The sequence below is a fragment of the Papio anubis genome, chromosome 11 (genome assembly GCF_008728515.1).
Source record: "Papio anubis isolate 15944 chromosome 11, Panubis1.0, whole genome shotgun sequence".
Lineage (NCBI taxonomy): Eukaryota > Metazoa > Chordata > Mammalia > Primates > Cercopithecidae > Papio > Papio anubis.
Genome location: NC_044986.1, coordinates 15,799,044 through 15,814,532, shown reverse-complemented (window position 1 = coordinate 15,814,532; position 15,489 = coordinate 15,799,044).

Below are 15,489 nucleotides of genomic sequence, written 5' to 3'. Positions count from 1 at the left end.
CTTTGCTACTATAAATAGTGCCACAATAAACATATGTGTGCATGTGTCTTTATAGTAGAGTGATTTATGATCCTTTGGGTATGTACCCAGTAATGGGATTGATGCCCAGCTAATTATTTTTATTTTAATTTTTTGTAGAGATGAGGTCTCACTGTGTTGCCCAGGCTGGTTTTGAATTCCTGGTCTTAAGCGATTTCCCTGCCTTGGCTTCCCAAAGCACTGGAATTACAGGTGTGAGCCACCATGCCTAGTGTGTTTTATTCTTTATGATCGTACCCCCTTACGAGGATGGCCCCCATTTCTCCTCCTGGCTCTTGGGTCAGCATTCAAATAACCATAGACATCTTGCAAACTGGCAAGGCCTTGACCTGTGTTACTTGGTATCTGACTGCAAGTTGCACAGTTCTCCAAAGTTAACAGCATTGGTAGCTGTCATTTTTCGCCACTCCTTTCTCTGTGTGAATGCCCATTCATTTTTGGGAAGAGAAAAATGAAGAGCTTCAGGCAGATAATTCTCTGTGACCACTGGATGTCAGTACTGATCTATGCTTGATAAGTGATCCTCTTCCCAGGCCAGCCAGAGCCATCAGCACTTGGGTTTATGATGAAGCAGGCGCTGTACATTGACTAAAACCAAAATGTACAGTGACTACATATTTTAATTAAACAGCTGGATTCCTCCTGCTCCCTCTCTGACAGGCTGCTGTTCTTGTATTCTTCCTCTAAATTGCTTGATTGAGCTGTTCTGGACCCACTCTCACCAGAGTGAGGGAAGAAACAGCTTTGCAAACACAAGCTTAGATCATCTGTGTTGTCTGATTAATTCCCTTTCCGAGAATGGCACAACTTCTAGAGAGCCTAAGTGGTCCTTTGAGATGGGGAAAATTGGAGCAGGAGCCTTGTAGAACTATGTGATTCATTACACTATGGGAATGTGTAGCTTTAAAAATAGAAACATAGAAGTGTGATAAAACGGCTACTAAATGGGGCAGGAAGAAAAAGGAAGAGTAGGAAGGAAGGGCTTATGGATTGGACACAGTGGCATTGGATGTGAGGATTTTGGGGACCCTGGACTAGAAGCTCTTGTTGCATTAACTCACTCATTCCTCCTTTAGTTCTATAGCAAGCCCATGAGGTGCTACTAGATGAGGAATTGAGGTTTAAAGAGGTTAAGTCCAAGAAGCCAGTGAGTGGTGGGACTGGGCTTCAAACCCAGTCCTCTATGATTCCAGAACTCATGCTCCTGACCGCAGTTATCATGTTTCCTTACACCTTCACCCACGTGGTCTTGGTAACTTGTCTAACATCACACAATGTTTGGGGATACAGGAAGTGGAGTGGGGCAGAGACTAAGTGTTGGGGTTTCCTGATGGTCTCATATGTTCTTCCCATGGCCTCACTGGGCAGAGTCCAAATGTCTGCATCAGAAAAGAGGTAAGGTGAGACCAAAGACCCCGCTCCCTGATTGAGTCTTGGGGAGAGGCCAGATGACTGTGGCAGCCATTTCGGAGAGGGAAGTCAGGCTCAACGCCTGCCCCCCTACCCCCACCCCGCACCCACCAAGCACAGCTCTGAGCAGCCCAGTGGGTAACTCACAATTCCTGGGACCCTCCGGCCTTTCCTCAAGTAACTTGCCCAATCCCCCGACCCTGGACTTATTATGATATTCCCAAACTGGCAGGTGACCCCCGTCTCCCCTATCCCTCCACCTCTGCTCCTGGGAGCTGATATTAGTTCAAGGCAGCCTTCCAGGCCTCTAATCTCTGACATTGTAGGCACATTGTCAGGGGTCTCTTTCTTGTAGACTGAAGCCTAGCGACAGGGTCTGCACATCAAGTACGTACCCTGGTGACTGGCAGCTAATCCAGTCACCCTGGGGCACTGGAAGGTTTCCAGACTGACCCTGGAAGCTTTCTTCAGACTGTTTGGTGGTTCAAGTCAGGGGACTCAAAGGGAAGAGAAGCCCCTCAATCCCCCATTAGTGACAGGCAGAAGCCCCAGACTCTTCATTGTCAAATGGCAGGGCAGAGCTGAGGGAACCTCCACGGCCGTCAGCTCTAAAGTTCCGTGTTTCCAAGGTAAGTTGAGTTTGGAGCATGGCCTGAGGAGTCTCATTGGGCTGATGTCATTCACGATGACAGAGGTGGGCAGAGTCTCGGCTCATCCTCGACAGTGGGTGAGATGTGGGGAGTAGAAAGGTGATTTTTATCTTTAATGAAATGAAAGTTCCTACCCACGTGACAGTTTTGGTTTAGGGGGTGAGAAGGCACCCTTGAGGTGATGACAAGATTGATAGGGAGGTTGGGTACCCTTCTAAATTCATTGCTGTCTCAAGGGAGGCTCCTAGGAACTGGCAAGAGGACTTGATAGGAACCTCATCATGGTGGAAACAGATGTGGCTGAGTGTCAAATTTGTGAAACTGATGGTATTGTGGGAGAGTTGTAGGAATAAGCCCCACGTGTTGAGAAAGACATAAAAGGACATTTAATACCACAGTGTGCACACGTGTGTGTGTGTGTGTGTGTGTGTTTTTAAACTATTATAGTTCCTGGTTTAAAACACACACACATACACGTGCATGCGGTGGCGTTAAATGTCCTTTCTGTCTCAGCCGCCCAGCTGGTCTCCCAGCTTCCCCACTACACCCGTCTTCCTTTCTGCACAGACCGAACAGCCTAATGCTCTGTTTTCAACTCATTACTCCCAGATCTTCTGGGACGAGCTTCCTACCTGCTCAGACTTCAGGCCTCCCATCCCTGGCTGCAGCCTTCCAGCCACCTTTGTTCTTTCCTGCTTCCCATCAGCACCCTACCTGCCACCACGGATTCACGCTCACACAGATCTCACACATTTTTACCCACCGGCAATTCTCTCCACATTCTTGCCTGTCAACCTATCCACATTCTCCCCTTTTGAAAATAGCTTTATTGAGACATAATTGACACACCATATAATTCATCCATTTAAAGTGTAAGATTCAGTGGTTTTTGGTTTTGGTATATTTACAGATATGTTCATTCTTCACCACAGTCAATTTTAGAATATTCTCATCATCTCAAAAATTAACCCTATACCCCTCAGCTATCACCTCCCAGGTCCCCCAGCCCCATGCTGGTGCCCCAGGCAAGCACTAATGTACTGCGGGTCTCTACAGATTTCCGTGTTCTGGACATTTCATATGCACAGAATCATACTTGTGGTATTTTGTGTCTGGCTTCTTTTGCTTAGCATAATGGTTTCAAAGTTCATCCATGTTGTAGCTCTATTGATACTTCATTCCTCTTTATGGCAAATATTCTAATTTCCCCATCTTTCAAGGGTCAGCTTAATCCTCATGTCCTCCAGGATGCTTTCGTTAACTCCTTGGGCCCTCTCGATGGCTCCCCCAGGGATATTTACAGTGTGGTATGGGGTTGTCTGCATCCTCTGTGAAAACCTTTCTTCCCCACTAGACTGTGTCCCAGGACAGTTCCCTGGGAAGCAAGTTCTGAGAAGGAGATCTGTGTTCAAGAAGATTCTTGAGGATAGCGCTTGGGGCCTACATCATGGGGGAGTGACCGATGCAGCAGAGGGCAGAGGGAGAAGCTGAGCTGCCATGCAATCCCAACAAAGGTCTCAGCCACCCTCCAAGTGATCTGGAGCTGGAATGGCCCTCAGAGTTGAGTGAGGGCTAGGTTGTAATACACCCGTATCAACAGTCAACGGTCATTGGATGCAGCTGCTTCAGGAAGGTTGTGTCCTTGGGTTGGTCATCTCATTGCAGCCAAGGACAAGCCCTGGCGGCACTCCCAGCAGCCTGGAGAATGTAGACACCATGGCATTCACTGTGGGCTAGAAGACCCTTGAGGACAGGGGCCATGTCATCCCTCCTGCTTGCCTCTCCCCTTCCCTAGCACCTGCATTTTGCTTGAATTCAGGCCTTGAGGTCAAACAAATGTGAATTCAAATCCTGAGGAACCATAGAAAGTTACCAGATCTTGTGGGTCACACCTGTAATCCCAGCACTTTGGGAGGCTGAGGTGGGCGGATGATTTGAGGTCAGGAGTTCAAGACTAGCCTGGCCAACATGATGAAACCCCATCTTTACTAAAAATACAAAATTAGCTGGGCACGGTGGCAGGCACCTGTAATCCCCGCAACTGGTGTGGCTGAGGCACGAGAATCGCTTGAATCCTGGAGGCAGAGGTTGTAGTGAACTGAGATCGCGCCACTGCACTCTAGCCTGGGTGATAGAGTGAGACTCTGTCTCAAAAAAAAAAAAAAAAAAAAAAAAGAAAGTTTCCATGTCTCTTTAAGCCTTAGTTTCCTTATCTGCAACATGGAGATGATAATAGTCCTCGCCTTATAGAGTTACTGTGAATATGAGGGAGTCAATGAATGTAATGCATTTAACAGTGTCTAGTACACACTAAGCTCTCAATAAAGATTAGCTTTTGTTATTCTTAGTAGAGTCTGGAGGCCATCTGATAAATGACTGATTTAAAGGGGTGGAAGCTAATATAAAGTTAGCCTTGGAAAATTATTTTTCAAATCAAAAAATATGTCAGACATAGAGAAAGACATAAAGAGTGATTTACTGAACACCCATGTTTCTACCATCCAACTGGATTTTTAAAAATACAAATATATTAGAAAACTTCTGTGCATCCCTCCCCTGCTTCTGAGGTGAATTACAAAGGTGATGTTCATCATTCCCAGGAATATCTTGATGCCGTTGCTGTTTGTGTATGAATCTCTAGGTAATACATAATCTTTTATATGTTTTAAAACTTTGTGGGCTGGGCAAGATGACTTATGCCTGTAATCTCAGCACTTTGGGTGGCTGAGGCAGGAGGATCACTTGAGCCCAGGGGTTAGAGACCAGCCTGGGCAATATAGTGAGACCCTGTTTCTACAAAAATAAAAAATTTGCTGCATGTAGTGGTACATGCCTGTAGTCCCAGCTACTTGGGAGGCTGGGGTGGGAGAATCACTTGAGCCTGGGAAGTTGAGGCTGCAGTGAGCTGTGAGTGCTACGGCATTCCAGCCTGGGTGACAGAGCAAGACTCTGTCCAAAAAAATTTTTTTGGGTATGTAAATAACATCATAGTGTATCATTCTTTTGCTTTTTCACTCAACACAATGCTTGATGTCAAATGTGAGATTTGCATGTTTTCACCTGCAACTCAAGTTCATTTATCTCCCTGCAGTGTAAGGCTGAAAATCCTATTCCCAAAATGTAAGAAGTGGAGGGAGAGAGGCTCTTTGTGACTGAACTGCTTGCCCTTGCTTCTTTCCAGCCATCCTCATCTTCTGGAGAGGCAGCGTAGCCTAATGGTGAAAGCCTCTAGAACCGGTTTTTTGGGCTTGAGTCCCAAATCTGCCCCTGGGTGGCTGGGAAACCTTAGGTAAGCTACTTAACCTCTCTGTGCCTCAGTTTCCTTGTCTGTAACACGAGAACAGTAATGCCTTCTACCTACTTCATAGCATTGTTTGTAAAACACTTAGTGCAGTTGCTGGTTTGTAGTGCAGTATCGGTAAGGTTAGCTATTACTCTTTTATTTGAGTTGTTTACAAGCAGATGGTATGGAACACAGCTCCATGAAGTGTGGTCCCAATCTCTAGGGCCTGATCCCTGCCTTGCAGGGAAGGGCAGCTACGTAGCCTGGGATTCTCCACATTTGAGGAAACTGGGAAGCTGACATTAGGAAAGCTGATTGTTCAGTTGTTCTGTTTGATATTTTGCCAGTGGCTTCTGGCGCAGCCATGAAGAGAGGGTTCCCAGTTTCTCATCTATCACCATCTTTGATCTACCCGGCTCCCTCATCTTTATTATTGTTCCCATCACACAGATGAGTAAATGGGCTCAGAGATGTGAGGTGACCTGCCAATAATAGGTGGCATCCCTGAGACGTGAACCAATCTGCTCATTCTTAATCCTGGGGCCTTTAGCCCTAGAGTGGGCCTCTCCAACTGCTACTGATTGTGTTCAGCCTGCTGTTTTCTTGCTTGAGGTCAGGGACAGGACCCTGGAGCTCAGAAAGGAAGAGAAGCACTTTTCAGGGCCTCTCACCCTGCCACAAGTATGATCTGCTGTTGGCCTTGCGTCCCCACCGATCAGATGGTAGAGAGCCAGTTTAGAACTAGAGGGAGCCAGGCACCGTGGCTCACGCCTGTAATCCCAGCACTTTAGGAGGCCGAGACAGGCGGATCACGAGGTCAGGAGATCGAGACTATCCCGGCTAACACAGTGAAACCCCATCTCTACTAAAGGTGCAAGGAATTAGCCAGGTGTGGTTGTGGGCACCTGTAGTCCTAGCTACTTGGGAGGCTGAGGCAGGAGAATGGCGTGAACCTGGGAGGTGGAGCTTGTAGTGAGCTGATATCATGGCACTGCACTGCAGCCTGGGTGACAAAGAGAGACTCCGTCTCAAAAAAAAAAAAAAAAAAAAGAGAGGGGGTTTTATATGTGCTTTTTTTCTCTTTCCTTGAACATTTTAGTCGAGTGGTTTAAGTGTACCTTCTGGCCAGGCGCGGTGGCTCATGCCTGTAATCCCAGCACTTTGAGAGGCTGAGGTGGGCGGATCATGAGGTCAGGAGATCAAGACCATCCTGGCCAACATGGTGAAACCAGGTCTCTACTAAAATACAAAAAATTAGCCGGCCGTGGTGGTGCGCACCTGTAGTCCCAGCTACTTGGGAGGCTGAGGCAGAGGAATTGCTTGAACCCAGGAGGTGGAGGTTTCAGCGAGCTGAGATCGTGCCACTGCACTCCAGTCTGGGTGACAGAGCGAGACTCTGTCTCCAAAAAAAAAAAAAAAAAGTGTACCTTCCAAATTCCTAACAAGCTGCATGGCAAGCAGGGCAGGTGTCAGGGGAATCTTTGGGTAGGTAACGACTGTGGAGGCGGATGGTGGTCAGCCCATGCGGCTTTCATTCATCCAGACATGCAAGTTTCGGCTTGCCTCACCTTGAGCTGGAATTTTCATGGAGGAAAATATGTCAAGGTAGACAGATTCTCTCCTTTATGAGATGTCATATGACCATTCTTGCATGCAGTTATTTCTTTTAAACTAATTCATAATGGCAGAGCTCACCACCATAATCAGTTTCTGTTTCCATTATAAATCCAATTTTGGAGGGTAATGGTGTCTGCCATTTCATCTTGCTTAGGGCTTCAGCTTTATTCTCTCTCTCTCTCTCTCTCTCTCTCTCAAAGGAAGCAGTTGTGTGCATGTTTAAAGAAACTAAAAGCTTGGGCATTTTGAGGATGGTTTAGCAACAGGATTTTAGGCAGGAACAAGGATAACAAATAGGTATCCTTGTGGACTTTAATCGGTTAGTAGTCAATGACTGGAGTGTTGTGTTGAGAAGGATTCTGAGGCCATATCCAGCATCAGTGCAAAAGAGCTGTGACTGACAAGTGATGTCTGTGATGAATCCCTGCAAGTGGGAGTGGAGAGTAGTGGAGAGAACCCTGCAAACAGTCATCCATAAACCAGAGGAAGCACATTAAATTTTCTCTTAATAGCAGCTCCTTACCTCTTTACAGCGTTGAATAGTTTCAAAAGCATTTTTCATGTGCTTTGTTTTCATTTAACCATTGCATCACCTGGGTGAACTCAGTAGGGCTAATCTGTCTTCATATTAATTTATCTGTTAAATGCTTATTGAACAATTACTGTAGTAGTAGGCTGTGGGTGACAATCTCGAAGAATGACTGCCGCCAGTTTCTTCCCTTGTTGTTGGTGCATGCCACCTCTCATTTACAAGTGGAGTAGTGGAGTCTAATTCCCTTCCTCTTTTCCTTTTTTTTTTTTTTTTTTGAGACAGGATCTCGCTCTGCTGCCAAGGTTGGAGTGCAGTGGTGGGATACAACTCACTGCAACCTTGACCTCCTGGGCTCAAGCGATCCTCCTGCCTTAGCCTTTTGAGTAGCTGAGACTACAGGCACATGCCACCATGCCTGGCTAATTTTTTTTTTTTGTAGAGATGGGGTTTTGCCATGTTGCCCAGGCTTGTCTCGAACTCCTGGGCTCAAGCGATCCTCCTGCCTCAGCCTCCCAAATTGCTGGGATTACAAGAGTGAGCCACTGCGTACCTGGCCCCCTTCTTCTTAAAGTTGGGTTGTTCTTAGTGACTTTCTTGGTGAACGGGATAAAGCTGAAACAATGTTCTGGGACTTCCAGTTTAAGGTCTTAAGAAGGCTTTCTGTTTTAGCCTTGGTTTCCTTTAAACATTTGCTTTTGGGGCCCTAATCTGCCACATTCAAAACATGACTGCCCATTTGAAAAGATCACATGGAGAGGCTGTGAGGCCAGAGAGAGGGGCCTGGCTGAGCCTGGACTTCCAGTTGCTCACTAAGGCTCCAGTTGTGTGAGAAGACGTGTTGGACCTCTCAGCCAAGCCTGGTGGCCAGATGAATACCCCTGAGTCACCCCTGTGGAGGCTGTGTGGAACAGAAGAATCACCAAGCCAAGTCCTGCTGAAATTCCAGATTCACAAAATCAGGAGGTGAAAAGATTGTTACTTGAAGTGACTAAGCTTTGGGATGGTTTGCTGGGCAGCATGTTATGTAGCAATAGTGTGTTATGTAACCAGAACATTGACACTGGGCTTTCAGGGATGAGTAAGACCCAGTTTCACTCCATAGAGAACTTCAAGTCTCCTGGGAGAGATGGACAGATGAACAAACAAATCACAATTCAGTGAAAACAAACATGTGCAAGAAAAAATGGTAGCCCAAAGAGCAGATGGAGCAGGAAAGGCTTCCTGAGGGAGGTGACGTCTGTCTGGTCCCTGGCCCCATTGTTCTTGGGACACATGGCCCACAGAAAGTCATTTTTTTTTTCTGGGGACATCCCCAACATGAGAAAAGGGTCCCCAGTGGCCAAGTTTATATTAGGTAACTCTGTTTTCCTGGCCATAGCTGATAGATCTGAAGGTGGATGAGTACTCAAGATGGGCCAATCAAGTTTTCTCTCCCAGTAAACTGAAATCTGGAATGGAGAGTTTCAGAGGCTGGGTGTCATTGGAACTAAATCATGGTGATGGAAGCTCTCTAGAGCAGGGTTTCTTAACCTTAGCACTATTGACATTTGGGCTGGCTCATTCTTTGCTGGGGTGAAGGGCACTGTCCTGTACATTACAGAATGTTGAGCAGCATCCCTGGCCTCCACCCAGTAGATGCCTGTAGCATCCCACTCCTAGTCACGTCTCCATTGCCAAATATCCCCTGGAGGACAAAATCACCCCTAGTTGAGAACTACTTCTCTAGAGTGACAGCTCCAAAATGCATGAGTGGTCCCATCTCTGCCCTCGCTGGGATGTGGCAATTCAACTCTTATACCCGTGAGGCATCCCAGAGCCTTCTGATCATCTAGAGTCAGTTTCTATATCATGCAACCAAAATAACCCTAGTTCATATGGTATTGAAGGTTGGAATGGAGTTTGTTACACAGTTGGGTCTTGGAAGGGCATCCAGGGGAGTAGAAACTGTTTGTAGGGAGCAGGAAACAGCAGTATGATGCTGTTGGGTGTGACTGGAGGGCTGCAGGGGCACAAGGGCCAGCCCATGCTTGGCAGACCACACTTACGTCTGCAGACCAGGGGGTGGTTACTCTGGGGACTGCCATAATGTACCCAAGTCTGTACTCTCCATAGAAGCAAAGGCCTCCCACCATCTCCCATTGTCTCAAGTGGAAGGAAGGTTCTTCTTCTTCATTTTTAAATTTTTTTGATATAGGGTCTTGCTCTGTCCCCCTGGCAGAAATGCAGTGGTGTGATCATGGATCACTGCAACCTCAAACTCCTGGGCTCAAGCAATTCTCCTCCGGAGTAGCTGGGAGTAGCCTCCAGAGTAGCTGGGGCTACACGGGTGAACTGCCATGGCTGGCTAATTTTCGTATTTGTTTTTTAGAGATGGCGGGGGGGAGTCTTGGTATGTTGCCCAGGCTGGTCTTGAATTCCTGGACTCAAGCCATCCTCCTGCCTTGACCTCCCAAAGTGTTGGGATTATAGGTGGGAGCCACTGCATCTGGCAGGAAGGTTCTTAAATGGCTAGCCTTCTAGAGTTTCGGACTCTAGAGGATGATGTTCCACCCATAATATTTCTCCTTGATGAAGAATCAATTGCTGTTAGATTTTATTTTATTGTATTTTATTTTTGGAGATGGAGTCTCACTTAGTCGCCCAGGCTGGAGTGTAGTGGTGTGATCTTGGCTCACTGCAACTTCTGCCTCCCGGGTTCAAGGGATTCTCCTGCCTCAGTCTCTTGAGTAGCTGGGACTACAGGTACCTGCCACCACACTCCAGTAATTTTTTGTTGTTGTTGAATTTTTAGTACAGATGGAGTTTCACCAAGTTGGCCAGGCAGGTCTTGAACTCCTGACCTCAAGTGATCTTCCCACTTCTGCCTCCCAAAATGCTGGGATTATGGGCGTGAGCCACCGCGCCCGACTGCTGTTAGATTTTAACCCTGTTCATGTTTCATAGACAAACTAAAGTGAGTAACTGAAGACATTAAAACAGATTAGGCTGGATCTCCCATATCTCCTCAGTGTGAGGCAAAAGTGGAGCCCTTTAGGCTTGAGTCAGTCAGATAAGTGTCCAATCGCCTCCTTGGCTATGAGTGCACGCGTTTGGATGTGTGACAGGGATATTTTGGGTCTCCAAGAACGGAGACAAATTCAGATGATTTCCAGCTACAGGGCACATTAAGAAGCACCCCTCATTCCTGCCAGCAGCCACGCCACAGCCACCTCATCCTTTCCTCTGCAAATTTAGCTCTTCAGCTTTGGTTTCCACTGTTCTTGCTACTACCTGGTAACAGATTTTATGCAAGTCTCAAGTTTGAGATCTCTGGGAGAAAGTCTCGTTGGTTTCAGCCCTGATCTAGGACAGAGTTTGGCTCTTGGCCAACTATAAACCACTGCTGTTGGGGGCTGTGTCTACCCTTGGTTGAACCAGATACAAAACCTGGCGGGCCCTTTGTGGAAGGACAGTCTCAGAAGAGGGTTTTGAGGAAGTGAGACCTCTCAGCTGCCCCGGAAAGGGAAATGTCCTTGCCAGGCACCATCCTGTGTGCCTGAGTTATGGCTGAGCACTATCAGTCCCCCTTGTAAATTACAGGCTATGGTTCTAGACCCAGAATTCCTGGTTTCTGACCAATCGGCCAAATCCAGGAGCCCTCGACAAGCTGCACCCAGGGGAGGGCACTTCTCAGGAGTGAGCTTCCAGGAATAAATTCCCTTGGGAAACTGCAGGCAGCTTAAACCTCAAGAAAGTGACTCATTAGGAGCTTGGGGAGCTGTTAATTGCCCTGTCCAGCCAAGATCCAGTGCCGCTGTGCCAGCCTGCTGAAAAATAATGAAGTCACTAGAAGTTCCAGCTCAGTCCCGGTCTGCCCAACTTCCCTCCTGTTTCCTCTTCTTCCTCTCATCCCAGACACTGTGTCCCCCTGCTGCTCCACTGCCCAGAGACCCTGACTGTGATGTTGAAACAGAACTGCCCTCTGAGGGACCTATCACTGCGGCAATCACATTCTCAGAAAGAACATCCAGGAAAACAGAACCTGGCAAAGGCTTGTTTTGCTGAACTGTAAATATATTCATTGGAAAGCTGTGTTTACCAAGGTATAAGGACTAAATCACATAGAGCTACTACTTATCCCTTCTTAGAAAAATGTGAAAGCTCAAGAAATTCATCCAGTCTTTGAAAAGCTGTGACTTCTGGTCGCCATGGCAATGCCACGTCTTCCGACTCTGGGTCCTACACTGTCATAGGCCAGTCGCAGGCAGGAGGACATTGGCTCGGGGCAGGGAGACCACTGGAGCGGTAGCTGGGAGGCCTGTGTGCAGCCCTGGCGCCAATACTAACCGGCCCTTCTGTGCTTCTGGATCGTTGAGTGTTGAACTAGTAGGTTTCAAAAGTCTTTTCTAGAAGGAACATTCCACAGTAAATTATCTGAGTGCAGGGAACCTTAGACCCTTTTAAGGGACCTAGCATGTGAAACCACTTGGTACTAGGGCGCATTATTCCACAGAGTGGGTTAGAGTGGGAAGGGCACCCCAGCTGCTGGAGGAAGTGAGAGTGGATTGGGACAGAGGCGGTCTCTGTGCTCTCGGCCACCAGGGGGCAGCACCTAACCTATGCTCCGGCAACTGACGCTTTCTCCTGGTACTTTCAATCCTGAGCGTGACCCAAAGAGGTGAGCTCAGGTAGAGGCTATTCAGGGCAGCAGATGAGGTGCCAATGCAGTGACCGGGGTGGGGAGCCGTGCCAACAGTGTTGCCTCAATCACGCTTTTCCTGTGTCATGAACGTGACTGTTCTCACTGTTAATTTCTACGGTCTTGCCTCTTTTGTCTGCTTCTTGTCAAATTTTGTAAGCAACTCAACGTTTTCAACAGGGATTTAGTGTTTTCTCTTTAGTTGGCCAGGGGTGATTTCTATTGTCTGAAATCAGGAATCTCCTCCAGAACCTTGGTGAACTAATTAACCCAGAGTTTGCTATTTATGATTGAAAGAATTTTAAGGTCTTACCTAATCCCAAAGGTGCTTATGGCTTCAAGGAAGTTGCTGGTATCAGCAATATCTCAACCCGAGGCTGCCATATAGACACCACCTCACCTGCCAGTCCTGCTCAGTTGGCAGTGGCTTTGTGGGGCACTGTGTTGAGGAGGATTCTGAAGCCAAAACTCATTAACAATGTCAGCCAGTGGGAGACAGTTGGCAGAGCCCCTCCTAACTTTCAGGGGGTTGGGAAGATATATGTTGATTTGGTTTGGCTCTGTGTCGCCACCCAAATCTCATGTTGAGTTGTAATCCCCATGTGTCAGGGAGGGGCCTAGTGGGAGGTGGTTGGATCATGGCGGCAGATTTCCCCTTTGCTGTTCTTATGCTAGTGAGTGCATTCTCATGAGATCTGATGGTTTAAAAGTGTGTGGCTTTTTCCGCTCTCTCTCTCTCCTGCTCCACCATGGTAAAGTGCTGGCTTTCCCTTTGCCTTCTAACATGATTGTAAGTTTCCTGAGGCCTCTGAGCCATGCTTCCTGTTAAACTTGTGGAACTGTGAGTCAATTAAACCTCTTTTCTTCATAAATTACCCAGTCCCAGGTAGTTCTTTTTTTAATTTGTTTTTTTTAATTTTTGAGGTGGAGTCTAGCTCTGTTGCTCAGGCTGGAGTGCAGTGGTGTGATCTTGGCTCACTGCAACCTCCACCTCCCAGGTTCAAGCGATTCTCCTGCCTCAGCCTCTCAAGTAGCTAAGATTACAGCGTGCACCACGATGCCCAACTAATTTTGTATTTTTTGTAGAGACGGGGTTTCACCACGTTGGCCAGGCTGGTCTTGCACTCCTGACCTCAAGTGATCCGTCCACCTTGGCCTCTGAGAGTGCTGGGATTATAGAGGTGAGCCACTGGGCCTGGCCTCAGCTAGTTCTTCACAGCAGTGTGAAAATGGACTAATACATATATTATGGGGATGGTGATAGTGGGGTATCCTGGATCCTCTTTACCCTGCTGCCTCTGTGGAAGGCAGCTGAGTGTCCTTTGCCATCATCCTTCAGTAGGGCAGCCTCTCTGACAAACCAAAACAATCAGGTCAGCCTCCCTATGGACCCTGGCAGAGGCAGACCCAGCGTATGCTATTCCAATGACTGCAGCTGCAAAGCCCGAGGAACCAGAGCATCAGAGCTGGTGGATCCCTTAGAGGTCATCGCACCAATGCTCCTATTTCACAGGTGGGAAAACTGAGGCCCAGCAAGGGGAGGGCTGACTTGCCTATGACTGTGCAGTTAAGTTAGTGGTAGTTGGGGTTTCACACATCATTTGACTTTGAGGCCAATGTTCTGCCTACATCGCCGCCATCTCATAGCCACCAGCTTCCTCCTGATATTTAGTCATCCCTATCTTTGTATTGGTTGCCTATCGCTGTTGTAACAAATGACCAAAAATGTAGTGGCTTCAGGCAGCACAGACTTATCTTAGAGTTCTGCAGGTCAGATGTCTGACATGCATCTCACGGGGCTGAAGTCAAGGTGTCTACAGTGTTGCTTTTTCTTCTGGAGGCCCTGGGGTCAAGTCCATTTCCTTGCCTTTTCCAGCTTCTAGAGGCTGTCCACATTCCTCAGCCTGTGACTCCCTTCCTTCATCAGTAAGGCCAGGCTTGGCCAGTTGAGTTTTTCTCAAATCTCACCTCCTGACGTCGACTGTTCTGCCTCCTAGTCATACCTGTAAGGCCCATTGTGATTACACAGGGCCCCCTAGATAACCAGGGATCATCTCCCTATGGTAAGGTCAGCTGATCAGCACCCTTAATTCCACCTGCAATCTGAGGTCCCCTTTGCCATGTAAGGTAATATATTCACAGGTTCTAGGCATTAGGACAGGGACATCTTTGGTGCCACCATTCTGTCCACCACACCTACCTTCTCTCTGAGGTCAGGGTTTCTCATCCTAAAAAATCATTTCCTTGATCTTACTGTTTCCCTCCAGGTATCACCCAGCGCTCCTTTTGGATCCTCTGCCAAGCACCTCCATGGAGGCTCGATTCTTGCTGCTTCCCTTCTACCAGCCCCCACTTGCTTTTGAAACTGAGATCATATTTACATAACGTAATATTTCCCCTTTAAAATGTATACTTTAAGCGGGGCACGATGGCTCATGCCTGTAATCCTGGCACTTTGGGAGGCCAATGTGGTCCGATCACCTGAGGTCAGAAGTTCGAGACCAACCTGGCCAACATGGTGAAACCCTGTGTCTCCTAAAAATACAAAATTTAGCCAGGTGTGGTGCTGGGTGCCTGTAATCCCAGCTGCTTGGGAGGGTGAGGCAGGAGAATCACTTGAACCCAGGAGGTGCAGGCTGCAGTGAGCCCAGATCTTGTCATTGCACTCCAGCCTGGGTGACAGAACAAGACCCTATTTCCAAAAGCAACAATGACAACAACAAAACAACAAAGTACACTTTAGTGGTTTTTAGTGTGCTTGCTGTGTTGTGCAGCCACCACCACTATCTCATTCATCACCCTGAAAAGAAATTTTGTACCTGTTAAGCAGTCACTCCTGATTCCCCCTTCCTCAGCCTCTGGCAATCTCTTTCCTGCCTCTGTGGATTTCCCTATTTGATCCTGGATACTTCATATAAATGTCATCATAAAATATGTGGCCCCTATATCTGGCCTCTTTCACTTAGCATAATGTTTTCAAGGTTCACTCCTTCTTAGGAACCCTCCCTGCAACCTGGCTTCTGTGAGCTGCCCCACACCTTCTTTGCTGAGCTCGCCAAAACATCCATTATGCAGTTCCCAAATTCCACAGCCTTTATCAATGCACTGGTGGGAACTTCCTCTGAGCATCCTTCTTCCTTGGTTTCTACCATGCTGTCCCTTCTTGATTCTCCTTCCATTTATATGATCTTTTCATTCTGGCCCTGGCCCTGGTCTTTCTCCTCTTGTCTCCTAAAAATGACCTGTCTCCCAAGGATCAGCCCAAGTCTCCCTGCTGTTT